At 41.1% G+C, this 17717-nt stretch overlaps 1 protein-coding gene across 2 annotated transcripts in view; it reads right to left on the reverse strand.

Moving 5' to 3' along the window:
• The window catches only part of GABBR2 (gamma-aminobutyric acid type B receptor subunit 2), a 982804-nt gene that overhangs the window by 458408 nt on the left and 506679 nt on the right, over positions 1-17717 (reverse strand). The gene's annotated exons all lie outside the window — the stretch shown is intronic.

Below are 17717 nucleotides of genomic sequence, written 5' to 3' on the forward strand. Positions count from 1 at the left end.
GGACACGGCTGATCATGTGGTAAAGAGCCTCCGCCGGAGGCTCTGTACCAAGATCGGTGTAGCGGTGTGTCAGACTGACACACCGATCCACCGATCGCTGCAATGCCCGCCTGGGCGCGCGATGGCATGTTATCCTGCTGGACGTCATATGACGCCCAGTCAGGATAACTGAACCACCGCCCGTCTGTCATCTGCTATGGGCTGGGCGGGAAGTGGTTAAAAAAATTTGAAAAAAAATGTCATTTAAGTGCATTGTGCTCGGGCTCCGGACACAGTGCACTATGGGAAGCACCACATCTATGAAATCACGAGATTGCAGACGAGGTGCTTCATTTGCAGGCTTTTGACCTTCTTTGTGGCGCAGTCCATCACGCCGGACAACTTCCGCCCGTAGTATCACTACGGCCGGGTGGTAGGTTCTCCTAGTTATGACGTCACTTCCGGAAAGGAGGTGTCCCGGCCCGCACTGTGTCCCCGCTGACTGGCTGACCCACCAGCTGCCGCTGTTTCTGAGTAAATCTCCCCCCAGTGATCTCCTGCACACTCGCTCTGTACCCTTCAGCCCTCCGATCCAACCCCCAACCTCGATTTACAGTGGCCTGACGAGAGAAGCCAGAGCCGGAGCACAGCCTATGCTGACACCACAGAGAGAGAGGTGAGCACTGAGCTGCGGAATGAGGAAAGTTTGTGCAGATAAGCAGGTAGCCTTTCATGTTAGGATACAGGATGGATTTGTTTGCAGGGGACATGAGATACTGACAAGTGACAAGTAGGTTCAGAAGAGCAGGGGAGTGTGTGTGTGGGGTGGGGGGAAGGGGAGAGAGGGTTACCAAGTCTGCAGTCTCCCCATAGCTTATACACATCTCTCAAGCTGGCACACATTAACCACTTGCTACCCAGGCCAATTCTGACACTTCTCTACTACATGTAAAAGTCATTTTTTGCTAGAAAAATACACAGAACCCCCAAACCTTATATATTTTTTTGCAGAGACCCTAGAGAATAAAATGACAGTCGTTGCAACTCTTTATCTCGCACGGTATTTGTGCAGCAATTTCTCAAACGCATTTTTTGCATAAAAAAAAAAAACTAGACAGTAAAGTTAGCCCAATTTTTTTGTATAATGTCAAAAATTATGTTATGCCAAGTAAATAGATACCTAACATGTCACGCTTCAAAATTGTGCACACTTGTGGAATGGCGCCAAACATTGGTACTTGAAAATCTCCATAGACAACACTTTAATTTTTTTTTACTGGTTACATGTTCAGAGTTACAGAGGAGGTCTAGCACTACAACTATTGCTCTCACTCTAACGTTTGTGGTGATACCTCACATGTGTGGTTTTAATGCAGTTTACATATTTAGGCTTACGCATGCATTTGCTTCTGCGAGCGAGCACGCGTGGACAGGGGCGCTTTAAAGGGTTTTTTATTTTCATTGTTAATTTTACTTTAATTTTTCTAGTTTGATGCTTTCTTTTTACATGCTTTTTTTATTTTTTATTTTTATCACTTTTATTCCTATTATAAGGAATGTAAACATCCCTTGTAATAGGAGTATGGCATGATAGGTCCTCTTTACAGAGAGATATGGTCCCCACATCTCATCTCTAGGCTGGCAAGCCTGAAATAAAAAACAAAACAAAAAAAAACGATCTCGGCTTCCCAGACGAGGTGGTGGCATTTTTTCAAATGCAGAGGCTGGGCGTGACATCATAACATTGAGCCAGGCCTCCGAACAATCATAAATACTCCAGGGATTGTATACCTTGATCTGTAATGTTGAGCTATATACCCTGATCTGTAATGTTAAGCTATATATCCTGATCTGTAATGTTGAGCTACATACCCTGAACTGTAATGTTGAGCTATATACCCTGATCTGTAATGTTGAGCAATATACCCTGATCTGTAATGTTGAGCTATATACCCTGATCTGTAATGCTGAGCTATATACCCTGACCTGTGAGGCTAAGCTATATCCTCTGTCCTATGATACTGGTGCTGTATACTCCTGTCCTGTGATGCTGAGCTGTATACTCCTGACACTATGGGTGGAAGCAAGTGGAATAAGGGGAAGGAGTGGGTGGATTCTATAAGGAGTGGGGCTTATGAGAAGTGGGAGTGGTCAAAAAGGAAGGGCGGGGTCTGGCGCTCCCTTCCTAAAATTTCACCAGCCGCCACTGGTGGAAAATATACAGTAGATAGGGATGGTATTAGCAATCTACTATAAGATTTCATGAGATCACACTCAGGCAGATCTACTTTGTCATAGACAATTTTCAGCTACATATTCCTTTCATGGAGATAGTCAGAACTGCTCTGAGGCTCCTAATCCCTCTGATGAAGAAGGGTCACAGCCTTCAAAATATGTTGGATTTTCGGTGGGAGCATGTGCAAAGGTAACATTTACATTTGGTTATCTGTCTTCGGGTGCGGGCCTCAGACAGGAGTATATATTTGATGTGCATCTCTTTAAATGTTTGCTTGATTTAAGTATTATTTGGTAAAATATTCACAGAAGTGACGTGAACTGGCTAGCTGTGGGGAGATCCAGCGTGTGGAGACATTATTTTCATTGGGATTTGAACAGCTTGAGGAACTCTGCATTAACCTCCCTGGCGGTATGATTATTTCGGATTTTAGGTGCTGAAAGCGGTACAATTATTTTGCATGGAAATTTGGCGTTTTATATTGTAGGCCTGTAATTCTTAACAATAACACACTTAAATCTGTCCAAACAAGAGTCTAGTAGATATCCCGGGTATGATGAAGTTTGAAACACAAAAACATAAATTATAATATAATAAATAAATATAAATAATTAAAAAAATATATATATAATAATAATAAAATACATTTCCCCACGATTCACTATCGCTCAATTCTGCAAGTGTTCTAATTTACTATCGCTGTTTTCTAGCTGATCTAAAGCCACTTTTGACGTAAAGGGACACTTTTTGGTTGCTATGGACAATCTCCAGTTTCCAGGCAGAAAGAACAGTATATATCATATAAAACTGCATGCAGTGCATGGGCCAAAGCACTGGGGACAAAAGGGATGTGAAATAATTTCATACAGTACTGTAATCTGTAAGATCACAGTACTGTATGTGTTATGATTTGTAAATTTTTTTGAATTTGCCGCCAGGCTCCGCCCCGTGCGTCGCGCCGCTCGCAGGGAACGGAGCTTGGCATGGAGAGGCATGTGTCAGTTGAAGTACTAAGGGTGTCGGTTGTAATATTATGTCTTTAGTTTTAGTGTAAAAATAATGGCCCAACAGAGCATCTTCTTTCCTATGATGCTGTGCAGGCCTGCTCTCCTTTCCAGTGTCCCTCTGGACTTGAAGCCTGATACTGTCCGGCAGATGACATAGCACTGAATGGCTTGGTACATTTTTCCATTCATGCATCTTTCAACGAAATTAAGTTGGTCAGTACTGTATGCTGAAAAACAGCCCCACACCATGATGTTCCCACCTCCAAACTTCAATGTTGGTGTGGTGTTTTTGGGGTGATGTGCAGTGCAATTAGACCTCCAAACATGGTTTGTATTATGGCATCCAAAGATTTCAATTTTGGTCTCATCTGACCAGACTATATTCTCCCAGTATTTCACAGGCTTGTCTAAATGTTGTGCAGCAAATTTTAAACAAGCTTCAACGTGCTTTTTCTTAAGCAATGGAGTCTTGTGTGGTGAACGTGCATACAGGCCATGGCGGTTGAATGCATTACTTATTGTTTTCTTTGAAACAATTATACCTGCTAATTCCAGGTCTTTCTGAAGCTCTCCACAAGTGGCCCTTGGCTCTTGGACAACTCTTCTGATGATTCTTTTCACTTCTCTGTTAGAAATCTTGCGAGGAGCACCTGGTCGTGGCTTGTTTATGGTGAAATTATGTTCTTTCCACTTCCAGATTATGGCCCAAACAGTGCTCATTGGAACATTCAGAAGTTTAGAAGTCCTTCTGTAACCAATGACATCAGTATGCTTTGCAACAATAAAGTTGTAAAGGTCTTTGAGAGAGCTCTTTGCTTTTACCCGTCATTTTTTTTCCCCTGAAAAAGGTTCATACTTACATGCTCTGTGCAATGCACAGAACAGCCCTCAACCTGCTTTTCTGGGCTCCCCTGCCAGGGCTCTCTGCTCCTCTTTCAGAGTACCCCCCACAGCAAACCGCTTGCTATTGGGGCAGTCTTGCGGGCATGTTTCCAAGCTGGGCTGTGTGTGTTTATAGATACACATTGTGGCTTAGCCCTGCCCCTTCCTCACTGGTTTTGACTAATAGAATCAGATGGCAATGGCTTCAGCTGCCCGGATGAACACAGCACTGTATTGAGAATGGAGCCAGGTAAGTGTTAAAAGTGAGAGGGGGGTGTCTGGGGGGAGCTACTATTGAAAGGTTTCTTGTCTTAGTGCAGATAATGCATTAAGATTAAAAAAAAAAACTTTGCCTTTAGAACCACCACTTTAAGGGGAAGCATGGCATATTGCTGAATATTGTTATTGCTCATAATTATAGTAATAACAAATAACTGAGATCCTGAATTTATGATTTTTTTCAATGAAATGTTAGGTTGTTTGCCTATTTCTAAGAATAGTAGATGGTAAATTAAAGTATTCTGTAACTAAAGGCAAATTTTGTTTCACATTTTTGACGAGTGGAAATGAATTAGAACACGTTTTTTATTGCTACCTCTGCCCATGTTAGGGAGATTCAACATCTCTATTTGTCCTGTTTACTGTTATCATCAAAGCTGAAAGTAAAAGAAAATGTAAAAGTTTGGGTTGTCCCCAAAACAGTAATAGAGGGGAGATCTTCAATGTAGACACTGGTTCTTGTGACCTGGGAAGCCCCAATGGTCTCCCTTAATTTGCAGGGATTTCCTCTCACTTCCATTTCTGACTATGGCACAGGAAGTGAAGGTAAATCTCCCCAATGGGAGACAGATAGCAAAAAACTGACAGGGGTTATAACCCTCCCTTACTGTAGCCAAAATGGAAAAAAAAAGTTTTGCCTATAGTTTCTATAAGTAAAAAATGCAACAGCTCTTTTTAGATGGTAGAAAAACTTTGTTTGAATGCTGCATATTTCAGCAGATGCAAAATGTGTCAGGGGCTTGATTTTATCTGCCTTGCCTCACTGCAAACAAAAGAACACACTTAGCCCCCAAAAATGCAGAGCATATTAAACATAGTTGTCCACACTACACAAATAATGTAAGTGGAAATCTACAGTCTTGCCATATGAATGGAAGGAAAGGGGGAGAGGTTTCTAGGAACCCCCCTTTCCTTATGGGATTACAGCAGGGGGTATTTCCAAGGCTCCCCTCTCCTGTGTGTATGAGTCACACAGGTGCCTTGTTAGGTCAAGTGCTCTGAGGTGAGGTCACATGGCCTGTAGGGGTTAGGACATGTGATTTAGGTCAGGGGTTTTTTCAAGCAGGGAGAATACTAGGCTAAGATTGGCTAGTTTGGGTCACATGGCAGGCTAGTGTGGGCCATATGAATTCTACCTCAGAACATTCCAGAAACCCCCTGAGCCTGCCTATAAAAGGGGGTTCCATGAAGGGGAGCTCATTCACCTCAGAAGGCATAGCCGTGGTGCTCCCCCCCCCCCCCAAAAAAAAAGATTTTTATTTTATTGTCGCGGCCAATATTGTGTGGTGGTGTCACCTTGAAGTCAAGGGTATTATGATAAAGTGGACTTGAGTTTTTTATGACTGGGTCTAAGTGTTAAAAGTGATGTTGAGTTATTTGGGAAGGGAAAAGTTTAAATGATTTAAGTTACAGCTTGAGCCATGGTGGCTAAGCTGGTTTTGAGTGTATAAATATTTATTTACGATGTTATTATTTATTTGAAGTATATTATTATTTTAAACCAACAATAAATGCCGTGGCCAGCTTTTATCCAAAATAAGCTCTGTGTCTGGTGTATTCCTTTTTTGATAAGTTGCCTTCCTGTCTGTTATCCTATGGCCTTTAAAGGTGCATTAACCACTTGCCGACTGCTGCACGCTGATACACGTCAGCACAATGGCAGCAGTGGGCAAATGGGTGTACCTGTACATCCCCTTTAAGAGGCGAGGGTAGCAGGCGATCGTGTCACGGAGCCGCAGAGCGGGGAAGTGCCTATGTAAACAAGGCATTTCTCTGTTCTGCCTTGTGACATGACAGAGATCACTGCTCTCTGTCATCGGGAGCAGTAATCGCTGTCATGTGAGTTGAAGCCCATCCCCCCCACAGTCATAAACACTCCCTAGGACACACTTAACCTCTTCATTGCCCCCTAGTGGTTAACCCCTTCTATGCCATTGTCATTTACACAGTAATCAGTGCATTTTTATAGCACTGATCGCTGTTAAAATGACAATGGTCCCAAAATAGTGTCAAAAGTGTCCGATGTGTCTACCATAATGTCGCAGTCCCGATAAAAATCGCAGATCGCAGCCGTTACAAATAAGAAAAATTAATAATGAAAATGCCATAAAATTATCCCCAATTTTGTAGACGCTATAACTTTTGCGCAAACCAATCAATATACGATTATTGTGATTTTACCAAAAATATGTAGGAGAATACATATTGGCCTAAACTGAGGAAAAAAAATAGTTTTTTTAATATTTTTTGGGGGGATATTTATTATAGCAAAAAGTAAAAAATATTGCGTTTTTTTCAAAATTGTCGCTCTTTTTTGTTTATAGCGCAAAAAATAAAAACCGCAGAGGTGATCAAATACCACCAAAAGAAAGCTCTATTTGTGGGAAAAAAGTACTTCAATTTTGTTTGGGCACAACGTCGCATGACCAGTGCAATTGTCAGTTAAAGTGACGCAGTGCCGAATCTCAAAAAGTGCTCTTGTCAGGAAGGGGGTAAAATCTTCCAGGGCTGAAGTGGTTAAAGTGGTAGTAAACTCTCTTTTATTTATTTTTACCTGCAGGTAAGCTTATAATAAGGCTTACCTGTAGGTAAACTGAATATATCCTAAACATGCACCGTTTAGGAGATACTGCAGTGAGCAGCAGCCGGTAACGTCACCGATGCATGCGCTCTGAAGGAACATCAAACCTGTGTCGTTCCTTCAGAGCTGTGTGCTGTGCTCGGAACGTCATCGTAGCTCAGCCATTCAAGCTGTGGCAGCCTGCAAACCCAGAATGAGGACTGGGTGAAGATGGAAGCCTCTGTAGCAGTGACATTGCACCGCTGGGGGGGGGGCTTCGTTTCAAGGTAAGTCTCTCATAATGTGCTAGTATGTGGTGCATAATGGCAAATTATGATATTGCCCTGCAGGAAGAAACTTACATTTTTTACATGAATTTACTACCGCTTTAAAAGCACAAAATGAACACTCAACTATATGAGCCCTTAAAGGGGTAGCTGTGTGCCTGTAACCTTTAGATTTGTAGCTGTTACTTCCACCATTAAACGTAAGCCTATTACTGCTCAAAAAAAATAAAAAAAACATGCATTGCAGTCCAACTACCTACATATTTTTTTTTGTAAGTTGAAATGAACCTACCAGCATGTCTTTGGAGTGTGAGAAGAAACCGAAGTACCCGGAGGAAACCCACACAGGCACAGGGAGAACAAGCTCCAGGCAGGTAATGCCGTGGTTGGGTTTTGAACCAAAGTAAGATGATCCAGATGTCCCACACTACATAAAATTGTTTCTGCTTGCCCATTTGATAAACTTTGCATTATACATAACTCACAGTTTAACTGTTGTTTTACTTGAGAAACATTGGGGACTAAGCTACCTCTCCATTCCTTCAAGATCAAAAGCCTAGCTGTAAAAAGTGCAGGCATTACCCATGACTAGACAGGGGTTAACTACCATCTATGATTAATTTTTTGGAAATGTTCCCAAAAATGTATACATTTTGTAAACCTGAAATTATGTTGGATGGCCTGTGCCCACTGGACCTCCGAGAAGGTTGTGCCAAGTTCCTGTTCTTAGCCCTCCCTCTTTCTGAATGTCTAATTACTGTCTGTGTTGGCTAAGCCCTTTCACCTCTCCCCTTATCCACTTACTTTTAGGTAGCTGTTGCGGGAGGAGAGAAGGGACTATTATAGAGTGTCAGCTGAGTGACAGCTCTGAATCTGCCTGGGGCTGCTGACATCACATCCAACATCCAAAATGGTGGCACCCAGCAACAGACTCAGCTTTTGTATGTCTACATAAGAGAGGCTTTATGGGTAAATAGCATGCATAAAATACAGTGACAAGTATGTAAAGCCCTTGGAAAAGCATTGCAACCCCTCGCAAATAACTGGTTTTCTGCAATAATTTACCATAAATATGATCTGATCCTCATCTTTGTGCTTAAGCTGGTAACACGCAAACAATTCTAATTTCTTGTGTCTTTATTGAACACACTCATTCTTCACCATTGGGTTGATGTTGGCAAGCTGTGCTTTTTTGTGCTATACATAGTGCTGAGAATTCTTACTAAACAATTCAACATTTGTTTCATCAGTCCACAAGACATTTTCCCAATAGTGTTGCGGTTTGCCAAGGTTCTTTTCAGAAAACTTCAGACTTGAAGCAATTTTTTTTATTGGAGAGCAGTGGCTTCCTGTGTGATGTTTTGCCATGGACATCCAGCGATTTCAAAGACTTATGTATAGTGGGCTCATGAACAGAGATGTTTTCCAGTTCCAGTGATGTCTTCAAGCCTTTACCTGTTACCCGTGGTTTCTTCTTTAACTCATTGGGGATTCTGTGTTGTGCCTTGGGAGTCATCTTGGCTGGCTGCCCACTTCTAGGAAAAGAAGCCACGGTACTAAACTGCCTCCATTTATAGTCAATTTGTCTAACTGTTGACTGATGGATGCCTAAACCCTCTGAGATTGCTTTATATCTCTTTCCAGCGTTAAGCAGATCAACTACTCTTGATTGTATGCCTTCAGAAAGCTCCTCTTTTGCGAGGCATGGTTCACGGCCCGATGCTTCTTATGAACAGCAATCTTAAAATGTTTAAGTGTCTTTTATAAATCAAAGTAGCTCTAAACTACATCTCCAAATTAATTTAATCAATTGGAACCCATGTGTTCAAACTGCTGATGCCTACTAGCTTTTGTTGAAGTAATTAGTCTACGGATTCACTTACTTTTTCCTCCAGTACTGTGAATGTTTAATGAGTGAGTTTAATAAATACATGAGAAATTTAAATTGTTTGCATGTCATCGGGTTAAGCACATTGTATTTGTCTATTGTTGTGACTTAGATGAGGATCAGATCACATTTTATGGCAAATTGCTGGAGCAAACTAGTTAATTCCAAGGGGTCCACATACATTTGTTTGCCACTGTACATTGAATACACATACTGTATAATCTTATGGGAAGTTTTTTTCTTATAAATGATCTGGTAACACTTCCCGCCCGGCCTATAGCAGAATGACGGCCGGGCGGTGGTTCTGTTAACCTGACTGGGCGTCATATGACGTCCAGCAGGATAACATGCTGGCGCGCAGCCACGGGGGCGTGCAGCGCAGCAGTCGGAGGTGCTATGTGTCAGTCTGACAGACTGCATCTCCGATCGTGGTATGGAATCTCTGACGGAGGTTCCTTACCAGTTACCACATGATCAGCTGTGACCAATCACAGCTGATCATCGCATGAACCAGGAATTGCTGGTAAACGACATTCCTCAGTTCGCGCCCTGTCAGAAAGGGGGTCTGTGGTGATAATCATCAAATTGATTATCAGCACAGCCCCCATCAGATGTGCCCATCAGCTTCCAATCAGTGCCCATCAGCTGCCAATCAGTGCCCCATCAATAACGGCTGTCAGTACCAATGAATGTGCTCCCCACAGTGCCAATCAGTGCCCATCACAGTGCCAGTGTCCAGCAGTAACACCTGTCAGTACCTCATCATCAGTGCTGCTCATCAGTGCCACCTGTCAGTGCCAATCAGTACCGCCTATCATTGCCAATCAGTGCCGTCTGTCAGTGCCCATCACAGACGCCTGTCAGTGCCCATCACAGCCACCTGTCAGTGCCCATCAGTGCTGCCTATCAGTGCCCATCAGTGCCACCTATCAGTGCCCATCAGTGCCGCCTATCAGTACCGCTTATCAGTACCGCCTATTGGTGCCCATCAGTGCTGCATATCAGTGCCACCTATCAGTGCCCATCAATTCTACATATCGGTGCCTCCTCATCAGTGCCCATCAGTGCCACCTTATCAGTGCCCATCAGTGCACCCTCATCAGTGCCTGTCAGTGAAGGAGAAAACAAAATGTTATAACCGAAACGAAGAAAAACTTTTCTATCCAAAATTTCAGTCTTTTTTAGTTTGTTTAGCAAAAAAATAAAAACCCCAGTGGTGATTAAATACCATCAAAAGAAATGTGAATGAGGGGTTAAAAACCCCAGAACCAGTGCAACGTGGAAGGATAATTAGTGCAACTAGAATAATTAAACAAGTGAAAGTTGGTAAGGAACAGCATGTTGTAGAAAAGAAAAATGGATAAGTAAAAATCAATTGATTAAACCGTGCGCTCCTTCCCTAATAAAGTGCAAACATGCAAAAGTGGTTTCAACTGAGCACCCACATGATAATGTAATAATATGTGTATAAAAAGTCCAAACACAAAATAAGTTCAATAGTGCAAATAGTGAATATTCAAACAATGTATCAAAGTCTTCAGACAATGTATCAACTTCTTCAGATATTGTACATAATCTTCAAATCCCTGCTGAACAGTAGGTAAATTTGACTGAAATATCTTCCACCACCATCACCTGTCACACATCCTACTCACCAGACTTCCATGACCCCTTCCATGACCTGCCCAGGACAATAGTGAAAATTGTCCTGGGCAGGAAGGGGTGAAAGTGCCCGGTATTGAAATGGTTAATCACGGGTTCACCCATGTCATTGGATTTGCAGAGTATTATGGGGGTTTTTTTTAAGGGTAAAGCACATCTGAAGCTGTTTGCCTTTAGGTACTCTTTCTGAAAGCTAAAACTCTACAAGTCCTATCTGAACATGCAGGTGTCTGTAAATGTACTATTTTTCTGACAAAGAAATTGTAATTTAACTGATACCTAAATCCAAGAGAAATGTTATGTATTGCAGCTAACTAGTGTTTAATGTGATGGCTGCATCCATTTTCTCTTTTCAGCTTTTTATTTTCCTTTATTTTTACCTAGTAATCCTGGGCATAACAGACATGTCCTAAGGTGCTCAAACTTACACATGCCACTGTATTTTTGGAGGAAGCAATGGTAGTCATTAGGCCGCTCTCCTGATTTGGACTACAAATACATCTTCCTCTCTTTATCTCCATTATATGGGGGGGGGGATTAGTATATAGATGTGTATAGTGTATAGAAGATAGCTTGGATGGAAGAAAATTTTGTTTGTTATTACAGTCCAACTCACAGGACTTTACAAGGACACTGAATTTCTGGCAAGATCAACAGGTGTTTTCTGGTCTTGCTAAAAATGTTCTTGCCTGAATAAAGAAAACTAGGGCAGTCAGCACATCTAAGGACTGATAAGCTGCAATATATGCCATTTTTGTTTACGGTTATAAATATCTTTTAACCAAATTTTTGTGTATTTTCATACAAAGTAAAAGAAGCACTTCATTAATGGCATTTTAATAACAGAGGACGTTTTTTTTTAAAACTGTTCACTACTAATGAAAGGTAAATAACTGTCACGAATAGAAATGTGGGGCAATAGTTTTATCACTTAACTGAATATCACTACAGATTTGTGCATAACTACTTTTCCTGTAGCGTAATCTTATAGTAATTGCTATATTTAAAATGGTAGTACAGTATTTACCAAATATTTTCCATCATACTATGTAATTTTTCTATGATTATGCTGTAATTAATTCAAGATGCTTTTAGTGTCAGGTGGGAATTTTAGGATCTCTGCAGCATGTTTGTCTTGTTGCCAACTAGATGTGCATAATCAAAGGTACCTATAATAAGAATATAACTGCTGCAAGCCAAGACCAATGCAAGTTGGAGCTTTGATCATATAAATGTCATTGTTTTCCCACATGATAAGTAATTTGTTATACAGTTTGTAGACCCCGGTGGTACAGGCTTATGCTCAAACTGTGAATAAATATTTCCCATAAGAATCACAATCAGAATACAAATTGAATATTTTCATGCAAGTGAAAATGGGTTCATCAGCTATTCTATAGGCGTGAAATACTTTGGAATGAAAAGAGAGTAATGTACAGCAGTAAAACCTTGGATTGAGAGTAACTTGGTTTGAGATTGTTTTGCAAGACAAGCAACATTATTTTATAAATGTTGACTTGCTAAACAAGCAATGTATTGATATATAAGTAGCTTCATGTCACAACTGAGTATAAAAGAGAGGAGAGGCACATCTAAGTGTAAAAAAATGGTTGGTGATTAATACAGGCACATCTAAAGCCTCGTACACATGATCAGACTTTCCAACAACAAAACCGTGGACTTTTGTATGAAGGGTGTTGGCTCCAACTTGTCGTGTATACACACTGTCACACAAATGTTGGTCAACAATTACGAACGTAGTGACGTACAAGACGTACGTGATGTCTCCATTACGAACGCTAGTTTTACAAGACCGAGCACTTCCGGCTCGTCCTTGATTCTGAGCATGTGTGTTTGTACTTTGGACTTTTGTCCGACGGACTTGTGTACACATGATTGGAAAGTCCGACAACACACATTTGTTGGCGGAAAATTTGAGAGCATGCTAGTCAACATTTGTTGGCGGAAAGTCTGACAACAAATGTCCGATGGAGCATACACATGGTTGGACTTACCACCAACAAGCTCACATCCAACATTTGCCATCAGAAAATCCGATGGTGTGTAAGCGGCATAAGTATGCAGGCATCTGGGTAAAGCTGTCCACATAGACGATCCTCTGCATCTCCATCAACGTCATCCCTTCCACGCTGCGCTCCGCGAGCGTTTCAAGCCACGCTTTCAGATCGCTCTACTGCAGGTTAATCTTCCTGGTCACAATTGCAGACTCACAGCAGTAAGAGCCGGTGGTGCTGAGGATGGCCTATGTGAACAGCTTTACCCCGGATGCCTGCATAATTAGATGTGCATGTTTTAATCATCAACCATGTGAGTTGCTAAATGTTGTACCTTCATTAAATGTAACCATAATGCTACACTTAGAGGCGCCTCTCTTCTCTTTTATACTCTGTAGCTCCTGCTGGATTTTGCTTCTAATCCCCTTGTGGAGGCTGTCATTTGTGGATGGACATTTTATGGTACACAACCTGGTCACGTTGCTATAATCTTTTTATATGGACTATAGACTGAAGGACTTAGGAATAAATGGTTGTGGATTGAATCATCTGAGTTTCCATTATCTCTTATGGGGAAATTTACTTTGATATACAAGTGCTTTGGATTACAAGCATGTTTCAGGACCAAATTATGCTCGCAATCCAATGTTTTACTGTATAAAGATCATAACGATCAGGTTGTTGTTCCATCACACCAGAGCGGTGCGCTGGCAGGACGTCAGGAAAAGTATCTTCTTTGGAGCGGTGAAGGAGCGGTGTGTTTACCGCTCCTCCACCGCTGCTCCCCATTGAAATCAATGGGGCAGCGCTGGGATACCGCCGGCAAAACGTCGCTATTGCAGCGCATTGAGGGCAGTTTTAACCCTTTCTCTGCCTCTAGCGGGGGTAAAAGCTCCCTGCTAGCAGCTGAAATGCGCCGCAAATCCGACGGTAAAACGCCGCTAAAAATAGCGGCGTTTTACCGCCGACGCTATAGGTGGCTCGGTGTGAAAGGGGTCTAACATTAATCACTCCCACTGTCTGGCACCTGATCTTGTAAGAGTAAGAGTGGCCTTATTGGTTAGGAAGGGACTCTTGCTAGACACAGGACCAGCATATGCATAGGGCTTTAGTACAAGGGCCACAACTTAGTTAGAAAGTAAAGACTCTTAAGCAGCACTTTTAATTCAAGATATTAGGATTGGAGGGTGTAATCACTTTAAAGCGGCCCTGTGCTTATCACGTATCAGGTTCATTTTAGTAGCAGGCTGAGTAAGCATGCACCTTTCCCAAAACCAACCCTCCACACACACAAACCTCAGTGATCTGCCACTACTTTAAAAAGAACTTTAAGTCCATATTGAATACTTTTCAATAATTGTATCAATGTTTACTTAAATTCTTGGCTAATTATACTGATAACAAATCTAATGATATTTTACATACCATTTCTATTCATATACTGACCCCTGAAGATGGGTACAATTTAGGAGCTATTGTCAGTTTTCCAAATAACAAATAAAGCACCAGGTGTATAGATGTAATGCATGTTAAAGTAAATAAACCATATAGAGCAGTGGTTCTCAACCTGGGGTCGGGACCCCCTCAGGGGTCGAATGGCGATTTGTCAGGGGTCACCGAATCCTGGGCTATTACTGAAGCCCTCGCTGCTCTCCCAGCCTTTTCACAGCCACCCAGCAGGGCTGTTTCTGGAGCCCGCGGCCACCCACTCAGCCTCTTTGCAGCCACCCATTCAGTTCACGGCATGGCTGGGGGGCAGAAACTAGAGGTCAGCTGACTGGTGAGGAATGTGAAGTGGGAGGGGCTGGAGGAGACCCTATCTCCTGATTGCGGCATAGGTGTCACTGCTACGAGACACCACAAAGTCGGAGGCACAGTGAGTAACACTACCTGTGATTATTGTTGCCATTAAAAGTCCCCACTACAGTTCTCAGATCAGCAGATGACCTTCATCAAGAGCACCTTCATCAGAACATTGCCACTCATCCCAATTCTCCGCCAGCACTGCCACTCATCCAATGCCCCACCAAGGATTAAGAGAAGGAATAAAAATAGAGAATACATGAAAAGGAGAGGAAAAGAGGGGGAGGAACAAAGAAAAAGGGAGAGAAAGAATAAGAGAGAAAACAAGAAAGATGGCTAGAGAGGGGGATGGGGGAAAAAACAAGGATTAGGATAGAGGGAGATAAAAGGAGAACAAAGAGAAAGAGTAGTACATCCTAAAATGTGCCATAAGGGGTTTTAATACTGTACGAGTGGAAGGGACTCAGTGAGCGCTAAATGTCCGTGGGTTAGGTTAGGGGCACAAATTACTTGCCTTGGGTGCTGACAACCTACTCTCCAAAAATAATTTTACTGTTAGGGGTCCCCACAACTTGGGAAATTTTATCAAGGGGTCACGGTACTAGAGAGGTTCTCTCTATATCCACCTCTATATGGGGCCTTAGTTCTGGTGCTCCCCCCCCCAAAAAAAACGACCTGCTATTGCCTGATTCTTTTAGTCACCTCTCACTTCTCCCTACCACCATGAATATTTTGGCTAAAGCCCTAGCCAATAGATTGTCTGCCAGAATCCAAACTCTCATACACGTAGATCAAACTGGATTAATGCCCAATAAATCCACTGTGGTTATTTTTCCTGGGCCCTCTTGTCTCTGGGTATAACACTTGAAGTGGAGATATCTATAGGCAGTGTTGTCTAGGTTTGAATTCAGTCCAAATTTTGGCGAATGTATAAAACTCTTATTGAAGAACCGCTGCTCCAGGTCAGTCCACGCTATCCACACCCCACACACCTGCCGAGAGGGTGTTCATCCAGATTGCGATAGCACATTTCCCAATGAGGGGGCACATCAGGAAACAACCCTGATACCTCCCAAGAGGATACAAGCATGCACCTCATCACCACATACACAGGTTGGCGAGAGAGGGTGACCTATGTTAAAAAAAAACCTTTATATACACTGTAGGTTTTTTAACATTGTACGTCTATGGGAATCTGTAATGGGACGTCTGTGCCAGATTTTCCATTGTGCTGTGCTCGAATGTCTCTGAGAGCAACCCTGTTTCTGAGCTAATTGCTTAAAGCTGCTAGAATGATAGATAAGTTTGTTCAGTAAGTGGCAAGATGAGGTTATGAAAAAGCATTACCACGCAAAACATGTCCACCTTGCTCTTGTTCCTCCACTACATGTGATTCTGCCTGTTGGAAATTTATCATATCAATAAAGCGGATCTGTTGGAATCCAGGATCACCTCTTTGCTTGCATAGGGCCTAAGGCAGAGGTGCCCCCTGTCACCCTATATATTTGCTTTAGCGGCATAAGCCTCTGGCATCTCTAATTTGCCAGTCCTCTCATGTGGTGGTATGGTTCATTGACCTATGGAGGGGAAAAAAGTGGCCATGTATCCCTATAATACCCTTCTTTTTCTGGCAGACACCCAATCCCCCCTCACAAATACTATTTCCATACTGTCAGAGTTCAACGTACTTTTGGGCCTACTCATAAATTGGGACAAATCCATGCTCCTGCCACTGGACCCTTTAACTGACCCTATTCCTGACAGTATCCAAGTATCTCAAGATCCAGCCAAATGTATCTTTTTAAATCTCCTGTTTTCTTTCTCTAGATTTAAAATATACTGTAGACGTGTGCACTGCCATTTTTTCATTTTTTGGGTCTTTCGTTATGATCAAAATTTGTTATTTTGATTAAATTCATAACTTTGGAAAAATTCTAATTCGTTATGTTCCATTCGTTTAGATGCGGTATTCATAAATTTGAAAATTCGTAAATTTGAAAATTTGGAAATGTAAAAATTCGAAAATTGTAAAATCCGAAATAATAACTAGCTAACTAACAATAACTAACTATTGAATTATAGGTATTGGAATTTCCTTTCAAATTTGGCCGTCTATGAACATAACAAATATGAATTTATCCGAAGTTATGAATTATGCGAAATAACGAATGCTGCATCTAAATGAATGGAACGTAACTAATTAATAAAAATAAATAAACCTATAATAATAAAAAGTCATTATTATTATTATAAATTCATTACGTTCCATTTGTTTAGATGCAGCATTCGTTATTTCGGATAATTCGTAACTTCGGATAAATTTATATTCATTACGTTCACTAACAGCCAAATTTGAAAGGAAATTCCAATACCTATAATTTAATAGTTATTATTATTAGTTAGTTATTATTTTGGATTTCCGAATTTTTAGGTTTTCGAATTTTCAGATTTTCGTTCTTATTTTCAGATTTTCGTTCTCTTGAATTTTCAGATTTTCATTCTTATTTTCAGATTTTCGAATTTTCGGATTTATTAATTTATTAATTTTCAAACATCCGTATTTATGAATTTGAGTATTTACAAATTTTTGGAAAAATTTGTTAAACGGGTTTTCATTAATTCAAATATTTCAGAATTAATGAATTTGTCAAATTTTGTGGAAAAACGAATTCGGAACTAAATGAATTGCACACGTCTAATATAATGTGGAGTGTGGTGCAAGCAACCTCTCTCAGTGGATCGAAGGACTAATCCCATCAAAATGATTCAGACACCTCAGTTACTCTATTTCCCCAAAAATTACCCCTGCTGGATTCCTTTTAAACATTTTGAATAAAATTAATAGTATTTTTAGAGAAATGATCTGATATCTGCAGATATAAAACTACTAAGTTGGTACAATGATGTTAGGATCACATAATGTTAGAAATAATCAATTTCAACTAGCTTTGATTAAGTAATCCACCTAAAAAAAAATTAAAAATGGACATTTTTAAATGAATTACTTGATCATGGTCAACGTTTTCTTAAAAAGATTTTGAAATAGAGCATTGTTTGTCCCATTGATATGGCATGCAATTAATCTTCACTATATAAAAACTTTCTTTCTATGTTCTACT

The sequence above is a fragment of the Aquarana catesbeiana genome, linkage group LG05, assembly GCF_042186555.1.
Source record: "Aquarana catesbeiana isolate 2022-GZ linkage group LG05, ASM4218655v1, whole genome shotgun sequence".
Taxonomy (NCBI): Eukaryota; Metazoa; Chordata; class Amphibia; order Anura; family Ranidae; genus Aquarana; species Aquarana catesbeiana.